This window comes from Alosa alosa, chromosome 24 (genome assembly GCF_017589495.1).
Source record: "Alosa alosa isolate M-15738 ecotype Scorff River chromosome 24, AALO_Geno_1.1, whole genome shotgun sequence".
NCBI classification, from domain to species: domain Eukaryota; kingdom Metazoa; phylum Chordata; class Actinopteri; order Clupeiformes; family Clupeidae; genus Alosa; species Alosa alosa.
The window spans coordinates 12403519-12415910 of NC_063212.1; the positions used below are offsets into that span (position 1 = coordinate 12403519).

Sequence of the window (12392 nt, forward strand, 5' to 3'; positions counted from 1 at the left end):
TCCCCACTTTGTTTTCATTTTGTAACTGTAAAATGCTGTTTAAGTTGAAAACTTTGATATACCACCTGTATTATGTTACTTTACATGTATTGTTAAGATTTGGGTGCAATGCTAGCAACTTAGAGAACGTTTATTAATGTTTTCATTATGACCACGAGTTCATACACACTGAGTCTAACGTGACTAGCTGTAAACTCCGCTAGCAACTTTCCATGCATTCAGTGTAGTTTAGCTTAGTGTGCATGGAAAGTGCAAATTTAGTCTAGCAGGAAATGAATGTACATTTAGTTTAGCATTATGTTTATGCATTACCTCCGTATGGTCTACATCTGTGAGTGTTTAGTGAGTCTCAGAATATTAATAAACTCGTTCTGTGCACCTGAACATTCCATGTCGCATGTCTCCCTTGCTAGTTGGGCTGACAGTGAAGTAGTTGAATGGGCTATATTACATGCATGCATGTAATATAGTCCATTCAAGTACTTGTTTCGTTACCTTTTCCTAAAGGAATAAATGTGATAAGCCAGTTTTGGTCTCAGTCCCTTCACCGTCTGACTAGTTATATATTACTAATATATTAATAAAGCTTAACCAACTTTATTACAAGGGTCCCCCATACTGATAGTTATATATTACTAATATATTAATTAAGCTCAACCAACTTTATTATACGGGGCCCCACGCTTATAGCTGTATACTAATTAATTAATTTTAAGTTTAACCAACTTTATTGCGCCGACAAGAGTGGCAGCATGTCAAGGTAGCTTCGTGTTTTTTTCTTGAATTTCCCCTTGGGGATCAATAAAGTATCTATCTATCTATCTATTGTAATGGTCCTATGGAGAGCGGTTCATATTGGGATGGGCAGAAGCACAGTTTAATAACAATTAGTTAAATAAGTCATTAACTTTTCTATTAATATATAATTTGAAAATAAACATTTAACATTTAAATGATGTAAGAAATAACTTAATTAGTGCCAAAAAGACATTTAGTTAACTATTAACACATATTAATACAATATTAGAACATTAACATACATATTTTATGCAAACAACTAATATTTAATTAATGATGAAAAAACTATTAACTTGTGCCAAATAGATATGTTAGTAACAATGAACAAATATTAACAAAGGGTTAGGTAATTACTATTTGCTATTTATTATGGCACCTTATTATGGAGTGTTACCCAACAATATTGTTGAAACTAGATGAAATACCACAATAAGTCATAATGCAGGTACTATTTCCTTATGCATTAACAACAGTGACGTCAACCACACTCGAAACCACTGAAATAAACAAAATAATTGGCACACCTCTGCTATAATTAGCACAATAACTGAAAAATTAATACATTCTCTAAGGATGTCACAGTATAGGCCATAGTCTATACAAAAGAGTGTGTCATGTATTTGTAGCCAATAAATTTAGAAGAATATCAGACTTTGAGTCAGTTAGGCTAGGCCTTAAGAGTCACACCAAACAGCTTGAGTGCAGCTATTGCCAGTGAACACCACTGTTACATTACCATTATACTCTTTGGCTAATTGTCGATAAAGGAGGAGCAGGAGGTGGGGGTGAGGAGGTGATTAAACAAAAACAGCATGTGATACCGAGGTCGAAACATCTTAAGGGAGAGCTAAGAATGTGGCCTGGCAACCCTTCACTGGATTCTGTTCGGTTTGACATCCTAACATCCTTAATGACCACTGATCGAAATTACAGGTAACGAGAGCCGATCTGCACAGTGAACCGAAGCCTTTGGGATTTAATTTGGAAATGCCAGCCAACTGGCGGGTATTTCCACCAGGACAGAGTAACAGGAGTTCACAACGTCATGTTACCCAGATTCAGAGATAGATTCATATCCTGATATATGCAGCACAGGCTTTTATGTTTGTATCTAATATAGCTCACTCGACTGGAGACACTTTTCTCTGCCTTCTCTGTCATTTTTTCAGCGTATTATAGCCTACAGTAATCAGACACAACTGTCAACTCCAATAACAGCCTTCAATGAACAGACAAAAAAAACAGCAGAAAACAACTGAGAACAAAGAATTATCATTGGACCATGATAACGTCTAACCCCAAACTCCCTGGGAAATAAATCACTAGAATATTAATGAAATGGGATTATGGAATAACTCTTTATCACTCCTTGCTGTCTTTCAGTTTGGGGGCAGCCGTGGCTACTGGTTAAGGCTTCAGGCTTGTAACCAAAGGGTTGCCGGTTCGATCCCCGACCAGTAGGAAAAATGTGGGTGGGTTGAGCACTGCTCTCCTATGCCCACATCCATGGTTGAAGTGCCCTTGAGCAAGGCACCTACCCCCTCACTGCTCCCCGAGTGCCACTGTAGCAGGCAGCTCACTGCTCCGGGTTAGTGTGTGCTTCACCTCACTGTGTGTTCACTGTGTGCTGTGTGTGTTTCACTAATTCATGGATTGGGATTAATGCAGAGACCAAATTTCCCTCAAGGGATCAAAAGAGTATATATACTTATACTAACTTCATGCAGGCTAACCCTAACGGTAGGTGATTTATCACTGTGATCTTTTGATCCCTCGCCTTCATGTAGGTCTTAATTTGTTGTCACTTTTCTCGCTTATTACAAGTGTCCATGTACATCACCGGTAGTGTTGTCAAAAGATGTCGAAAGGTTTTGAAAAAAGTTGTCAGAGAAAATGTATCTTTTAGCGGTTGCAATGACTATACATGCGCTGCCAGAAAATACTGTGGCTTAATAATGACAAAATCCTAGAGGAGTTGGAAAATGGCATTGGAGTGAAACTTTGGCTAAAATACAAAATTATCAATTCATCTTGACCAGTAGGACTACAAACAAAAGCAGGCTATAGGGTACTGTAGGTTTGGCTTTTGTTTGGGTCCACTTTCAAGACTTCATAAATGTCAACCATGTTGTAATGAATGACATAATATATTGACATTGGTAATGTATGGTACTGTACTTTCAGTAGGATCTATACTTTCACCTTTCACCACATATCACGTCCAAATTAAACTGCTGCCTCAACTTTATCTGATTTGGCAGAGGCTAGCTTGCTGATGAAACTCTGCTCTTGACTTTCAGTTTCATCATATTTTGGTTTATATTTAACCTAATTTAACCTACCGGTAATCCTATCTGAAATGCATCATTCTGGGCTAAAATACATTAAAGGCAAAATGTTAACAACAATGCTGTTAAATGTTTAAGCAACATTGAATCTCGCAACTGCAGTTCACAGCTTGTATAAATTGCATCCCAAGCCAAGTGCTTGTTTGACCAGTTAGACCATAGGAGGGGAGGAACAAGTGTAGATTAACTCTCATTGATTTCTTTAAGATGTCAAATATACAGAACTTCAACATATTCAACATTTCAACATTTCACTTCAACATATTCAACATTTCATCAAGATCTATCCAGAGCATAAAAGTGCTCCCTGGGTTACTGTACTACTGTTTTAGTCTACTGTATCAAAATATACCTGAAATATACTATTTTATCCTGGAATTTATACAGTATATAAACACTGTGTGTTTTACTCTTTCGCTCAAAACCCAAATCCATTTACGGATGATCCAGACTCTCAATCCTGCTGCAGGGGTCCACTAGGGGTGGGAATTGGCAAAAATGTGACGATTTGATATTATTGCGATATTTGGGCCACAATACGATATTATTGCGATTTTTAACATTTTGCGATACGAGTATTGCAATTCGATACTGCCTCAGATAGCAAGAGGCTGGCGGACCACTGTCGGTCCATTGGGGGCATAGCAGGCGGTCTGCTGGCATTTTGCTCATCGGTTCTCTGGCGGTCCGCTGGCGGGTTGCAGACAAATTGCCTATTGGTCTAAAATCTTTCATTTGTTCAGTTATACTCCATATGTCATTTTATGCCACCAGCGGCATACCACCACCCAGATAGCAAAATCAGATTTGCAGATAGCGGACAGCTGGTGATATGCCGCCGGTGGCATGACACTAGTGGTCTGCCGTTGGACCAGCATCTCTTTAAATTTAACTTGTTATGAATATTAAGAAAAGTTGATAAAATTATATATGGAGTAAAAAGATTTTAGACCAATAGTGGCAAAATATTGGGCAATTTGTCTGCAACCCGCCAGCGGACCGCCAGAGAACCGATGAGTAAAATCCTGATTTTTCATCGTCCTGACTAAGTCTCCAGAGAAATATGGTAGTAAAAAAATGCTATCAGCATGGAGATACATTGCAACTCCTTTGGATTCACTGTTGCTCTCCAGGCCGGCCCCTGTTAGTTATTCATGTTAGAGGCAGGCTAATGATTCAGGTATTGTTAAAAGTGTTAAATAGGTCAGAGAGAAGAAAGAGTAGGCCTATCTGTTAAACATCCAGGAGATGTACCCTATTGTAAAGTTTGCGATGTGCACCGCTCACATGTATGGAGTTATGTGAACCACCTTCTCTTTGGGTTACCAATGAATGACTACATGTTGGAGATTGTGTGTGTGTGTGTGTGTGTGTGTGTGTGAATAAAAAAAACAGATCAAACTCTGAAATTACAGATTATTATTGAGTCGCCATGCGAAATCCAGATTACAGCAGCCGATTGTTAGGTTATGAACACTGACTGTGTGTTTTCCTCCGCGTGCTCCGTTTTCTCACTCTACTGCCAACCACCTACATTCTCTGAGTGAATAAGGGAATCCCAATTGGCAATTTGGCAGCATACAGGGTCGGACTGGGAGCAAAATTCGGCCCTGGCAATTTTGTCCTGGACCGGCCCACCACTGGACCGACATCTGCATCGACTCGCGATTGATTGTGCATCTAATGTAACACTCGGTGGAGAGACCACTTTCCAAGTTTCACTTTCGTTGTGAGCTAAAAGGATAGGCCTACTATATGGGAAATACTTTGAAGTTCCTTTTGAGTAGTATCAGCTCCAAAAATGAGTGGGTTTTCTTTAACCTGCGCTACACTTTTCCACCAAGTTGTGCGAAAATTGTAGGCTACCCGTAGTTTTTTTTATGTTGACAGAACAGTAGGTGCAGTAGCCTAAATGAGCACTTGGTAGCGCGTGCAACTACGTCTATAAAAACAATATATTTATGGAATAAAACTAGACCTCTGATTGTTTACGGTTAAACCAAAGATCCTTGATTACTAGCAAGATAGAGCAACGTAATTCGTTACTATGGGAGCAAAACGGGACAGTTCCGGTCTGCATAAGTGGGAGTGTCACCCTACGTCACTAAATAAACTTTCTCTCTTAATAAGCAATAACAAAAGATAAACATAATTGTGTTCACAGTATTATTGTCCATAATCATGTATGATACCAATGAATCATTCTTAAGGACATGATATGAATAATTTAAATAGTCATGTGAACCGAGCTAGCTAGCTAGCTAACGCAAGCTTAAAATGCTATACAAGTTGATGGTAGTAGCTATGGCAATACAGCTATGCGCTAACAAGTGACTAGTAGTTGAAGGACTTCGCTTAAACTTAATATACTGTTCCAAATTCGCTTGAGTATAAACTATCCACTTTAACTAATGTCAGTAGTGTTATTCAGATAGTTGTCATTTCAAAGAAATTACACTTCTCCGTTAAAAATGTTACCTTAGCTAAGAGGCTAGCTAGCATGATAACAACCGGACAGTAACTGGCAGCAGCATGGTCTAATATTAAGTTATTTTATTACAAATCCAAACACTAAAAAATTACACTATTAGGCTTGAAATGATCCCAAACACTTACAGATTATGACACAATTTTCCAAAAAACCCTCAACAAATCCAGAAAGACAAAATTACCAATTTATTGGTAAAATTCCACAAGTCTCCATTGACATTAGTGCAGCAAGGGCTTACTCTGGTCTGCATAAAGGGGGATTTCCCCCCCTCCCCCTTGCAATAATCGAACGCGGAAATTGTCGAACGTTTGCGCCTCTCGTTCCGCTTGAACCCTCTCTGGTTAAACTGTAATAACACCAGCCAGCGGAGGACACTTATACAGCCTAGGCTACCATGCACTCGAACTAGCGGCTGCTTGGACAAATCCACTTGAGGGGTGGGGCAGGGGGGCGCGATCGTAACACACACTGAACCTGTCATTAAGAGGCCAAAATTATTGACCTGTCACCCCCCAAGCCAAATGGATGCAACTGCATTACATAACGGGCGCAAATAGGCTAAATAACATCCCGGAGGTCACTGGCCCACATTGTATACCGACCCACCGGGCATTTTGTACCCAGATAGCTATTTCCTTTGGGCCGCATCCGCATAAAAGCCTTTAGATCCGCCTGTAGCGGACATACGGTATCTGACTGTGGGCCAGGTCTACTCCTGATACAGGTTTCAGCTCTGCTAGCAATGCTGTTTTATCACCGGTTTACAGATTTGTCCCAGGTCCAATTTCCGCAACTCAACTGGAAGTCAGGAGATGCGTTTAAAATACAAAACACTGATTTGGCCCAAACCTGTGATACGGATTTTTTCACAGCAGACCCAGGTGGTAATGATATTAATTAAGGTGCTGATTCTGCTAAATTGACTGTCCTTTCCCTACTTCATTGTCAACTGGCTGCTAAAGAAAAAAAAAGGTAGGCTATTTTGGAATGGCACAAATTTAGAAACCATGGGGGTGCACTATGTTCCCATGGCCACTTCATTTCTACAGTAAGGCTGGAAAAGAAGATATAGTTGGCTCAATATTGATCATTTGTTCGTTTCATTATTTTTATTATTACCTAGCAGTGGTAAAAGTAGTCAATTGTTGTTTGTGTCAGATCTAACAGTGCTATGAAACAACCCCATATTCTTGCCACGCATGCAGAAGTCCAAGCAGTAATGTTAATCAAGGATCTTTTGACATGATTTGCCAGCCTGGGGTTGGACTAGGACAGCCCAACTTTTGAAGGTAGTAGGCTATCTGCTTTTTATCTCTGTTGGTTTATTCAGAGACAACAACAAACCGAACGATTGATAACTTTACTATTATTTTCAATACAACTAGCTTAACTTAAGCAAAACAGCCATCACAATAACTATTTTGGAAAAAACAGTGATAACGCTAACAGGATCACTGATGATAAAAAACGAGTGTAATTGTGACTTAGCCTATTTGCAAAAAGGAATAAATGGCTAATGTTTATTTTGTGTTGTTTCAGATTGACCATGGAGATGACTGAGGAGGACAGCCTGAATATCGATGGGAACAGTGGAATTAACACGACTTAAACTTTGTCTGGGATTGCACTTCTACAGCCAGGTTGTTGAATAAAAAAAATAATAAGACACTTATGTGTAAAGTTTTTTTACCCCCCTTGTGTTTGTAGCCTAGCTTATGTTTATCAGTTGAGCTGTTGGGAAAACGTTACGAACTTTAGCCTGGGTGAACCTATAACGAACCTGTTAGCAAATGTGTAGCAAACAGATTTTTCAGGATAATTAGCCCTAATTACCAATCACATTTCACATGTCAAATAAAGCCGGCTGATGTCTGATAAACGGGTCCGTACCACACACAATAAGCGGACCCCTATTGCATATGATAAACAGATCTGGAACACATCAGTAACACAGACTACCATACGGAACTGGGCCAGTCTTATCCCTTATTGGTACCAGATCCGTCAAACGGATCCAGACCAATTTTGGTGTGCGTTTGGACGCCGGATCAGGTCCATTATGCAGATCCGTGCCGGACGTTGTGGTAGGTGTGGCCCAGTTCCGTCCCAGTGTATGTTTGCTATCTGGGAGATTACCAGTCCGACCCTGGCAGCATGTCAGCAATTGACAGGTAGTTCTCCCAGTTGCAGTGATGGATATACAGTATATTCATACAGCAGCCCCTTTGGCCAGGGTAATTATGCGATAATTTTTTGCTTACAAGAACATGGACATTTAAATAGGCCACGTAGATTTGTATTCGATCGTTCATCAGGAATTGGCGAATCTGCGAACGGCCACATCTGTACAGATGCAACTGCATATCAGCAGTTGCAGTCAGTGAACAGAGAAGACAGAAGATCCGTAACACACCGGTATGCGTTTGTCGCTTACCGCTCTTCTATGGTTAATATTGCAAGAGGCCATGACAGGCTAGTAATTTCTTTACTTGAGAAATCATACAGCACCAAACAAATAATTTGGTATAACATATATGATTGGGGTGAATTAGGGGTGGCTACGCTATAATTCTCAACGAATAACGTTACTCAAAAATGTGCTGAGTGTGCTTCTTAATTAAAATGAAGAAAATTGTCATTAGACATTAACATGAACTTACCCACTTATTGTGCGCTCCGCCTAATCGCGTATGCCCCAGTCAGTGAAGACATTGCCCGGTGAGTGGGAAGTGGGTCACATCACCCGGCACATGTAGAAAATGTGCGCTCGTAAAAGGTCGCCTCCCATTGAAGTGTCCACCAACTAGAAGGCAAGCAGACTGAGAGGGGTCCCACTGCACTCTCGAATATTACAACACGCCCAGTTAGGGCAAACCCCTCGAGAAAGTCTCTTACACCAATGAAACGATAATCAGGCAAACTTGCTCAATACACGCAGGTTTTTGCTGAGCCTTCACTTGACTGACCCCTAGCGTGCAACAGTCAATAAAACAGTGCCATGTACGCGTGGTCACGTAGTCGATTAGTGTCGTGCATTCTGTACTTTGAACTGTGCATCTACTGCCTATTTAGAATAGTCGTGATCGAGTAGTTCTTGTGGGTGTGTGTGTGCATGCTGTTATAAAGTTATTACCTCCGCCAAGGAGGTTATGTTTTCATCGGGGTTTGTTTGTCTGTTTGTTTGTTTGTTTGTTTGTCTGTTCATCTGTTTGTTCGCAAGATAACTCAAAAAGTTTGGGAGTGATCCGGATCACCGTCTGGATCCAGGAGGCGGTTATGTTTTCCCTTGGCGGAGGTCTGCACTCTCGGAGTGCTTTTCTAGTTTTGCATGGCGCACTTAATTTCTTAATCTGTTTGTCCATAGGTCAACACTGCCTCATTACCAAGTTTGTTAAAGGTTTTCACCAACTCACCCCCCCCAAGTATACGTGTTTACCTTGGGAAAACAATTTTGAGCCTGGCTTTATCACACTATCTGCTTTTGTGTGTATGCAAATTAGAGCATTTTTAATGAGATAGGGCCTCATTTGCATATGTAAACGTTAAAATATAAAAAACATGCAATACATTTTTTTTCATCTTAACATAAGTAATCAACTCAGAAAGTTTCATGGTGATATCTATTATTTAATTTTTTTACCCTATTCACCTGTACTGCCTCGCCTTAATTGTCTATTTATGCTAATTATGCAAATTGCCCAAAGTGCAACTTTAGGCAACCAAGTTGAATTCCACCCACTAGACCTATAAATGACATTTCTGCAATAAAACTTTAGGGTACTCAACATTTCTGGGTTCATGAAATCATGACTAGACTAATTCCCATTAAAAAGGGAGAAAAGTGTGGTACTTGCTCCCCCTGATTTCTTAATACTTCTTGATAATTAGTCCATGAGCCAGAGGCCCATTTTGGGTCGATCGGTGCAAACTGAGGGCACCAAATTTTAATGTTATTTTCTGATAGCAATATGTGTCTAGAACACAAAAATGCATGATCATGTTCATCTGGGACTCACAACTGAAGCTTAGTTATTTTCTGATAGCAATATGTGTCTAGAACACAAAAATGCATGATCATGTTTATCTGGGACTCACAGCTGAAGCTTAGTAGAGTACTCAATGAGGTAGTTTATGACAAAAACGCCTAAAATGTATACCCCAATGAATTATGCATGGGCAGAAAAGTCATGAGTAGGGTGAGAAATGGTTATGCAGCAGTTGATGTTATCCAGAACAAAGTATATTCCATGGCTATTATGTCTATTCTGATCACTGTTAGTAAGGGATGTGAGCTATTTTGGTGAATTTGATATCAATTTGTGATGGGTCAATCTGCCCAAGTCTGACAAACCATTCACACTGTGCTATTCCTCTTCAGTCCTTTGAGATCTCGGGAAAAGACACATCAGCATTAGCACTACCCCCAGAGGTGTAATTATAAACTCACGGAGGTGCCGCTGAAACGAAATATCTCATGCCTCTCAGCTGCTGACCACAGATAAGGAAAGATACTTAACATTTTAAATATATTCAAATGTAAAACTTTAAAACCTGACATATTTTCTTTTCTCAGTCAAAACATCAGTACTCGCACTAGGCAGGAATTGAATATAGCACATCCAAAATCCAACATCAGAAAACAGCATCAGAAGTCCTGTGTGGGTCGATCTGCCCAAGTCTGACAAACCATTCGCACTGTGCTATTCCTCTTCAATCCGCTCGATGGTGTTTTATGCCTCCAACGTCGTCTTCCAGGCAGCACTGCCACCGCTGACTTAAAGGATAATTCTGGTATTTTGCACTTTGAGTCCCTTTTCTGGTTTGTTTTGGCTGAACTAGAGTGTTGGACACCGAAATTTTGACGATGGGTCCTGTCTCGACTTTTCTGACTCGTTTTGAATCGCATTGTCTCGACTTTTCTGACTCGTTTTGAATCGCCTTTGACTACTTCAGAGTGTCTTAAAACAACCCTTAACGTTCGTTTTCAAAACCGTGCAACTCACCGAGTGGTTAGTGGTGTTCGTTGATCCAAAACAAGTAGCATAGCGAAATACAGTTTCTGTCGTGTTTTATTTGGCATTTTGTAAAATCCCATTGATTTCTGTTGAAAGACTCATTGCACGTCGATATTACTGCGCCTACGTCTATGCTTTAGGCTGAAATATTGAGCGGAAGTTTATACGTGGATGTGAGCTGTCTGAAAAAATAGTTCCACAATAGCAAATAACAGGGCTGAAAATCATATATTGCGCCGATATACTCGGTGAGTTGCACAGTTCTGACACACATATCTGACTTTCTCCAACTTTTGCACACTTTTTATTTATTATTTTTGATTTCTCCTCCATCTACCCATGTCCTTGATTGCCTAGCCTTTCTGCCCCTGTCATCCCCCCAACACACACACCAAGACCCCTGGCAGTTGGGTTAGCCCCTTGAGCCGTGGATCTGCCCAAGGTTTCTTCCTTGGTATGGGAGTTTTCCTTGCCCTGTTGCTCTTGGGTGCTCCTTGTTGGTGCCCCCACCCAATCCCAATCCTCCCCCACCTTTTTATGCAGCCCTTGCCACTTAATCTACTAAACCCTCTTCTACTGCACTTTTACCCCATTAATGCACAAATAGGCTGACACCAGACATAATTTCACTGCATTTCTTACTTCCAGTAACTATATGCATGTGACAATAAACTTCCTTGTATCCTTGTATCCTTGTATCCTTGTTTTGAAAACGAACGTTAAGGGTTGTTTTAAGGACATGTTTGTGCATGTCTGTAGGCAGCCAATCTGAAGCAGTAAAGGCGATTCAAAACGAGTCAGAAAAGTCGAGACAGGACCAATCGTGCAAAATTTTGTGTCCACCACTCTAGTTCATCCAAAACAAACCAGAAAAGGGACTCAAAGTGCTAAATACCAGAATTATCCTTTAATTGCATCTAATCCTAAACCTAAACCTAACCCCAACCCTAACCCTAACCCATGCCTAACCCTAGTGCCTTCCAGACAACGCTGCCTTAAAGACAACGTTGGGGGCATAAAACACCAAGAAACTCTAGTCCTTTGAGATCTCAGGAAAAGACACATCAGCTTTAGCACTGTGTAAGGCAACAATAGGAGCGAACTGTGAGGTTAGAGGGTCAAGGTGTGTGATTGGCATGCAGGCCTGATGACCTCAGCAGATGGGCCCCATCTTCAGTAGTACAGGAAATAGAAACAAACAACCTCCTGCTATGTCACAGGAAGCAGTGTTTTTCAGACACACACACACACACACACACACACAATTGTACTGTATATGCCTCATGACAGTGGTGTTTGCACATTGGCTCCACAAGGGTCCGGAAACAGGTGCCCAAGTGGCAAGAGTCCATTGTTCCTCCGTAACGCTGCAGTCTGCCTGAGGGGCCCCATCTGCCCAGAGAGCAGAGAACAGAGGCAGGATTTGCAGGAGTGGGGCAGAGAGACGAGGAGCAGAGTGGAGGAGCACGAAGTCCATGTGCTGAGCGGTGGTGAGCTAACAAGAAGGAAGGAAGGGCCAAGTCGGCACAGGAAAGCATCTGCTCCTGACGCTGACACCCTTTAGACTCTCTCTCTCAACACACACACATTTTCTCATTTGGCAAAAGATATTATCTCATGTAATTATGCATTCATCATTGTATGGTATGTGCCTTTTGGCAATGGTATTCACAATGACTTTTACCTTGACCTTGACATCACTTGACCTCTACTTGAGAAAAAGTTTATGAGTTTATAAGA

General features: G+C 40.8%; 1 protein-coding gene across 2 annotated transcripts in view; it reads right to left on the bottom strand.

Moving 5' to 3' along the window:
- The window catches only part of slc16a13 (solute carrier family 16 member 13), a 22730-nt gene extending 13634 nt beyond the window's left edge, over positions 1-9096 (bottom strand). Inside the window, exon 1 of one of the 2 annotated variants that reach the window (XM_048236349.1) lies at positions 8298-9096. The gene's annotated coding sequence lies outside the window, so the exon portion shown is untranslated. The remainder of the gene's footprint in view (positions 1-8297) is intronic. The other variant, XM_048236348.1, reaches the window with a different exon arrangement.
- Between the last annotated feature and the right edge of the window lie 3296 nt (positions 9097-12392).